The sequence below is a fragment of the Phoca vitulina genome, unplaced genomic scaffold (assembly GCF_004348235.1).
Source record: "Phoca vitulina isolate PV1807 unplaced genomic scaffold, GSC_HSeal_1.0 scaffold9, whole genome shotgun sequence".
In the NCBI taxonomy this organism is placed as follows: Eukaryota; Metazoa; Chordata; class Mammalia; order Carnivora; family Phocidae; genus Phoca; species Phoca vitulina.
Genome location: NW_022589712.1, coordinates 28,041,183 through 28,049,457, shown reverse-complemented (window position 1 = coordinate 28,049,457; position 8,275 = coordinate 28,041,183).

The window sequence follows — 8,275 nt, the reverse complement described above, 5'->3', positions numbered from 1 at the left end:
ATTAAGTGAATGAGGATAAAATAGCTACAGGTAGGCCAACTTCTCTACAATTCAAATTACTAATAGGTGTTGGAAGGCAGGAAACCGATGAAGCCAAAATCTTTTTAGTGGCTCGCTGCCTCCACCTTCTGGAAATTTGGAGACATAACAGGGCTGTTGGCTAGGTATTTTTTTCCTTAATAATTCCTTATCACCAGTCTTATTACTGAAAATTAACATTGCGATAAAAACAACCAAAATCTTACATCAAGATCTTGTTGCTTGAAAACTTAAAAAAATTTCCACATTCTTTTTAAGTCATTTTTTTTTTTTATATCTAGGAAAACAGATAATTGGCTATATAGAGTCTCTTCTGCTAACACAGCTTGTCCGGTTTAGAATGTTCTTTTTTTAATTATTAAGTGAGCTTTATGCCAAATGGGGGCTTGAATTCACAACCCTGAGATCAAGAGTCTCATGCTGTACCGACTGAGCCAGCCAGGCCCCCCTAGAATAGAGATTTTATGACCGAGAGCCCATTCCATTTTTAGCTAAAGATCAAGTCAAAAAGCACCTTCTTTCCCACACTTACATAGGACTTTTGCTATGATAGATCTTTATATTTTATCTTCCAGATATTTTAAACTATTTTTATTTTCCAGATATTTCAAAATATCTTCCAAATATTTCCAGATATTTTAAAAATAATGTACTATCCGATCATGATAAAACCTTTAGTAGACAATAGGAGAGAACTTCCTTTATGTGATAAAGTCTGTTTACAAAAAGCCTACAGCAAACACCATGCTTAAGTGTGACATGTTGAAGGTTTTTGCTTTGAGTCCAGGACCAAGCAGAGGCTGTCTCCTACCACTAATCGTATTCCACCTTGTACTGGAGGTCTTAGCCAGTGCATGTGGTGAAAAAAGGACGAAAAGTCATATGTATTGGGAAGGAATAAATAGGTGTTCCTCACAGATTATCTGATTGTGTACATAAGAAAAAAAATTAAGTTACAGATAAATTATTAAACTAGTAAGAGAGTTTACTGAGAGTGCTAATACGAGATAAATTTTATTTTATTTTTTTTTTAAGATTTTATTTATTTATTTGACAGAGAGAGGCACAGTGAGAGTCGGAACACAAGCAGGGGGAGTGGGAGAGGGAGAAGCAGGCTTCCCACGGAGCAGGGAGCCCGATGAGGGGCTCGATCCCAGAATCCTGGGATCATGACCTGAGCCGAAGGCAGACGCTTAACGACTGAGCCACCCAGGTGCCCCATAAAGAATCAGTTGTATGACTATGAGCAACTAATGGTTGGAAAATAAAATCTTAAAAAAGAAACCATTCATAGTACTATCAGAAGACGAGATAATATAAATGGATCGGTTCTCTTCAAATTTATCTCCAGATTCAATGCAAACTCAAACAAAAATCCTGCAGATTTTTGAAATGAAATTGGTTCTACGGGGCACCTGGGTGGCTCAGCTGATAAGTATCTGCCTTCGGCTCAGGTCATGCATGATCCTGGAGTCCCAGGACTGAGCCCTGCATCAGGCTCCCTGCTCAGTGGGGAGTCTGCTTCTCCCTCTGCCCCTCACCCTGCTCGTGTGTTCTCTCTCAAGTAAATAAAATCTTTATTTATTTACTTGAGAGAGAGTGAGAGCAAGAGAGAGTGAGAGCACAGAGGGAGAGGAAGAAGCAGGCTTCCCACTAAGCAGGAAGCCAGATGTGGGACTCGATCCCAGGACCCTGGGATCATGACCTGAGCCGAAGGCAGACACTTAACTGACTGAGCCACCCAGGCGCCCCATAAATAAAATATTAAAAAAAAAAAAAGAAATGAAATTGGTTCTGAAGTTTCTATGGAAATGCAAAGTTCTGAGACCCACTTGATGAAGGTTAAAGGAGGACTCACTTCACCTGAATATTGTTGTATCAGGTGGTTTTGGCTCAAGGATAGACAAACCAACTATGGGGTACAATAGAGAAACAGATACATCAAGAGATAAAATGAACATTTAGTTTATGACAAAAGTGGGTATTGCAGGGGAGTAGCTAGAGGGCAGCTTATCCACAAATAGTGCTGGGGTAGTTGGTTATCTAGAAGAGAAAATATTAAAATAGATGACGAACAAAAACAAATTCCCAGTGTAAGACTGTTATGAACTGAATGTCTGTGTCCCACTCCAAAATCATATATTGAAGCCCTTAACCCCCAATGTGATGGTATTTGGAGGTGGGGTTCAGAGGAGGTAATTGGGTAGAGATGAAATCATGAGAGTAGGGTCCCCATGATGGGATTATGTGTCCAGAGCTCTTGTGCTCTCTGCCATGTGAGGACACAGCAAAAAGATGGCCATTTGCAAGCCAGGAATCGAGTGCCAGCACCTTGATCTTGGACTTCCCAGCCTTTGGAATTGTGAGAAATCAATATCTGTTGTTTAAGTCACCCAGTCTAGGTATCTTGTTATAGCGGCCTGAGCTGACTAAGACGAAGAACTCTCAAGAGAGAAAGATAAAGAAATATCTTTCTCAAGAGAGAAAGATAAAGATTTTTTTAAAGACAGTGTTGGATATCTTCATGACATCAGTGTTGGGGAAGTTTTTTAAATAGGACAAACAAAAGAAAAACCGTAAAGGAATAGATTGATAGCTCTTAATTAAAATTAAGAACTTCTGTTCATCAAAAGATCCCATTAAGAGGGTGTTATGGAACCTGGACTGGATCACCTGACAGAAGAACCAAGCCGCACTCGGAGATCTTGGAGGATCGGAGGTTTATTTAACGCCTGCGGGCTCAGAGGAGAGTGGTCTCCAAAGGTCTGAGCCCTGAGCACAAACCAAGGGGGCAATTTATACACTTCTACTTCCATATATGTGGCACTTTCGCCCGTGCGGCAGGTGGGGCAGGAAGGAAAACCCAGAACGGCCCTGGGGGCCGGGACTGGGATTCCCTTGCTGGCTTGTTCAGCCACCTTAGAACACAGATTTCCCTTATCAGGTGAAAACTCAAGTCTCAATTGGGAGAAGGCATCTGCACAAGTGATAACAAATTGCATGCAGACTATATTAAGAACTCCTACCAATCAATAAGAAAAAGATGAAACCCAAAAGAAAAATGAGCAAGAGACATGCATCTCCAAATAGCCAATAAAAATTGAGAAAGTGCTCAACCTCATTAATAATCCATGGAATGCAATGGGATAGCACTGAATGGATGACATTTGAAAGTCTAACCAAACCAACTTGGAGTGGGAATGTGGAGTAAACCAAGCTCTCATCACTGCTGGCTAGAGTGTAAATTGGTACATTTATCTTAGAAAACAACTTGGCATCATCAGCTAAATTTGAACATTTGCATTCCTGTCATCAAGCGATGCCATTCCAGATATACAAAATGTGCACCCCAAAACATGTGTTCAAGAGTGTGTGTAGCAGCAATATTTTTTAAAAATCAAAACTGGAAACAACACTAATAACCATCAAGAGCAGAAACAATTACTGTGGCATATTCATATAGTGGAAGGCAAAAAGAAATAAAATGTGGAATCTTAAAAATGTAATGTTGACCAGAGGAAACCAGACATAAAAGAATACACACTGTATTATTCCATTTATATTTGCTGTAAAAGGACAGCAAAACCACAGTATGTTTAGGTATGCTTAGGTTAAAGGCATAAAGAGAGCAAAACAAGTGATTATATTCAAATAAGAATAGTAGTTACTTTTTCTTTTTTCTTTTTTAGATTTTATTTATTTATTTGACAGAGAGAGACACAGCGAGAGAGGGAACACAAGCAGGGGGAGTGAGAGAGGGAGAAGCAGGCTTCCCGCCGAGCAGGGAGCCCGATGTGGGGCTCAATCCCAGGACCCTGGGATCATGACCTGAGCTGAAGGCAGACGCTTAACGACTGAGCCACCCAGGCGCCCCGAATAGTAGTTACTTTTGAGGAGGAAGGAATTTGTGTTTTGGAAAGGGCATGCAGAGGTTTTTGGGGGTTCTGGTAAGTTTCTCTCTGACCTGGGAGATTTACATAGGTGTTAGGTTTCAAATAATTTTTTAAGCTGTAATTTATATTTTACCCATGTTTCTGCATGCGCATATTATATGTCGCAATACAAAACCCTAGGCAAGACCATCAGGCATGTGCACTTTGCCCACGCTAATGGTCTTTGCAGAACGCTCCCCCACATTCAGTCACCGTATGTCCAGGCCTGGCACAACAGCTTCCTTTTGTTGTCCTGATACAGTAATAGTGGAGGCCATAATAATAGTAGCTAATATTTATGCCAAGCCCTATTGTTTGCTCTCCACGTCTTATTTCATTTAGACCTTACTACCCTCGGAGGTAGGTATTCCTATCATGCCCATTTTGGGAATGAGAATACAGGGACAGAGAAATTGGCCGACAGCTTATGAGAGGCACAGTCAGAACCCAAATGCAAAGATCAGTAGCTTGGGGTGCCTGGCTGGTTCAGTCGGTTAAGCGTCTGCCTTTGGCTCAGGTCATGATCCCAGGGTCCTGGGATCGAGCCCTGCATTGGGCTCCCTGCTCCGAGGGGAGCCTGCTTCTCCCTCTCCCTCTGCCTGCCGCTCTCCCTGCCTGTGCTCACTCTCTTTCTCTGTCAAATAAATAAATAAATCTTAAAAAAAAAAAAAAAAAAAAGGATCCACATGCAAAGATCAGAACTCCAGATCCTGCACTTTTAATTATGGCATAATAGGATCAGCCCTTCTGTTGCCCCAACAGCCTACAGGATGCTTATCCTCGCCAGTTTGATTCTAGGTTTGGAGATCTTTGAGATTGGCAGCATTAAGGACAGAGACAGCTCTGAGGTCATGCTGCTGAGCTGCTTTGGCCTCATTCAGATCTGAGGTGCTGGTCCAGATGGAGTGATATCTGCTAGTGAGAATTAAAAGCAAGAGGTCTTTTCAGGTCCTAATAAGATTGTTCCCTGGCCAGCACAGAACAAACCATTTAGAGTTTGTAAGCTTTACATTTAAGTCCTTAGTGAACAAAAGCTTGGATTTTCTTTTGAGGTGAAATGTACTATATCCTTATCACTCCATTATGGGGCTCACTCTCTTTGTGGATTTTTAAAAATTGCTTTGCCGTGATTTCTGCAAGTGTTTATAGTTGGGCTAGATGTCATGCCTTTCTCTCTTTGAAATAAGATTTAACATTTGCATTAATTGAAAGTGCTGTTTTTAGTTAGCCTGCAGAAAGTTTTAACCAGATATTCACTTATGAGAAGGTATTTAAATAGAGGGATAAACAGTAGGTAAAAGGTACAATGCCACAAACTTACAATCGATAAATATTAACTACATGGTATAAAGGAGTTTAACAAAATTTGAAGCAGAAGAGGAAGAAGAAAGAGAAAAGAAGGAGGAGGGAGAGGAGCAGGAAGGAAGAGAAGAAAAGATGATGATATGGTTATAGGGATAAGGGAAGAACACAGATTCTTCATTTGAAATAACCTTCAGAAAGCACCACGTATCCACGTATTTCACAGATTTGCTGAGAAACATTGGCCTGGCTTTTGGTACTGTGGGAGTCCTATTAACGACTAGAATGAAACTGTGCTTATTTAAAAGCCTTACGGGTCGTCCTGAATAGTACAGATCTGGTCTTTGAAAACACGCATTTACATAGCACATAATTGGGAACAGCCAGTATTTACCTGATGTAATTGTGGGGGCTTGGTTCTTTTCATTTAGGCTGTTTCATTCATTCAAATTTCATTCATTAAAGCTTGAATAACACATTTAACCAGTTTCTATTCTTTCTTTCTCATTCTGCCCTTTGTTACACATTTCCTGAGAGGATAAATCCCAGTGTAGAAGGTGCCATGACAAGGGCATACAGTACTTTAATAAAGACTATATGCCGTGTTCGGAAAATGCCCAGTGCTGAAGTGAAGGTTAGAAAGGATTTCTTTGCTGGCTGTGTTCTCTTTAATCCCATTTTCTGTGGCCTTGAATAGGTAATCCTTGGGCTTGGAGGGACGCATAGAAGGAGGTATTGGCTAGAGGGGAATACAGGGCAGTGAACTGGTGGGTACCAATATTTTCCAGAATTGCTCCGTCAGCCTGCCATGAGGAGACTTCCAAGCTGCAGTGTTAAAATATCATTAAGTCAGTGGAAATTTCTAGTACAAGTTAGGTTCCTCTCCCTGATGGAAGGGGAGTGAAGATTTGCTTCACTCCTATTGTGTGTCAGGCCCTTTATTTTATTAGAAGAAAATCTTTTCATTCTATTCCCTGTAAACGTACCTGACTTTAGGGTTTAGAAGAAACATTTTCACTCCTTACTCACCATGTTTCTTATACTCTGGATGCCTAAGTAGAACAGTTGAGTGACATCATGGAGTAGTAGAAAAAGAATGTTTCAAATGAGACACACCTAGGTTCCAATCCTGCCTCTGGATTTACCAAATGTGAGACTTTGATAGGTTCCTTAATTTTTTTTCAAGATTTATTTTTATTTATTTGAGAGAGAGTGTGAGCAGGGGAAGGGAGAGAGAGAGAATCCTCAAGCAGACTCGCTGCTGCACACGGAGCTCGATCCCAGGACTCCAAGACCATGACCCGAGCTGAAATCAAGAGCTGGACACTTAACTGACTGAGCCATCCAGGTGTCCCAGTGGGTTCCTTAATTTTTGCAGAGTCCAGTTTATGTGTCTGTGAGATAGTAAATGGCTCTCCTACTGCTTGTCTTGCAGGACTGTTGTGAGGATTCAGTGAGAACTGCAAATGAACAGCTCAAGGGTCTGGCTTGTGGTAGTCACAGCATTTAACATGTAGAAGCTATGAGTGTTTTTAATTTTCCTGTTTAATATATTTATATATGAAGTGAGGCCTAAACTTTGATTCTCATTTCCTTTCCAATGTTAAGGTAATTCATCTCATTGGCAAGGCAAAGAAGGGTAGATAGGAACCTCAATCAAAGATTCATTCAAGTCTTCTTTGGGGTCACCTGGGTGGCTCAGTCGGTTGATTTCAGTTCATGATCTCAGGGTTGTGAGATCGAGTCCTGTGTTGGGCTCGGTGCTGAGTGTGGAGGCTGCTTGAGATTCTCTCTCTCCTTCCCTCTGCTCCTCGCCTCCCCACTCCCCACCCCTGCTTATGTGCATGCATGCATACATGTGCGTACACGCGCTCTCTCTCTCTGTCTCAAAAAAGGTCTTCTTTGTAGACCCAGGAGGACAAGGAAAGAAAAAGGAGGAACCAAAAAGCAAAATGAAGACAGGAATGAGTTCTCCTTAGTTTTTTCTTCTTCTTTTTCTTTTTTTCAAGATCATTCAATTTAACTTTTATTTAACATTTTCATTAGGTTTTGCCTTTGAACACTAATGTTCTTAGCTATTTTTTCACTCAATAATTTTTCAGGGGCACCTGGGTGGCTCAGTAGTTAAGCGTCTGCCTTCGGCTCAGGTCATGATCCCAGGGTCCTGGGATCGAGCCCCGCATCGGGCTCTCTGCTCGACGGGAAGCCTGCTTCTCCCTCTCCCACTCCCCCTGCTTGTGTTCCTTCTCTCACTGTCTCTCTCTCTCTCTGTCAAATAAATAAATAAATAAATAATCTTTAAAAAAAATAATAATTTTTCATACACTGAGTATTTACCCTTTGAAGGACAACTATTTTTTGACCTAAACTGCCCCCTTCAATACCTATCTTGAGAAACAAGGAACTAGGGCCAGAGTGGTCAAACGAGAAACCCCGTTTGAAAGAAAACATGAGGTAGCATTTGGTGGCACATTGGATCACAACATTTTATCTGAAGGTGATTTCTCTTTTCAAGGATCCCTGTTGTTTGCAGGGAATGGGATATATCTCCGTGCTTAAATGGCAGCATAAATGTTTTAATTAAGCAAGCGCGCAGACTGGGTGTGGAATGTCTAATTAGACCCCCCGGGTATCAGTGCCATCTTCCGACTGAGGGATGGTTCCTAGCCCGGAGAGACAAGCTTTGCTGGGAGCAGGGGCACCTGCCACTCTCCCACAAACAGTCGGTCGTCATAGAGGTTTCTTTTTCTCCCTGAGAATGTTTGCAAACGGAGAAGTATTTTTACTGAGTCCGTATCTCCTTACAAAATCCAGCCCACCATGAGTTTCTAGCGAAAAACGAGAAAGGGAGAGAGAATGGGAAGTGGAGTGAGTCCGCAGGTAGGGCTCGTCTCCCCTCGGGTCCCTCCAAGCCCTCTGGGTCACATCCCCTGGGCACTTGGAATTCCAGATAAATGAAGGGGCTGTGTCTCCATGGGAACAGCTTGGCGAGAACAAACTGG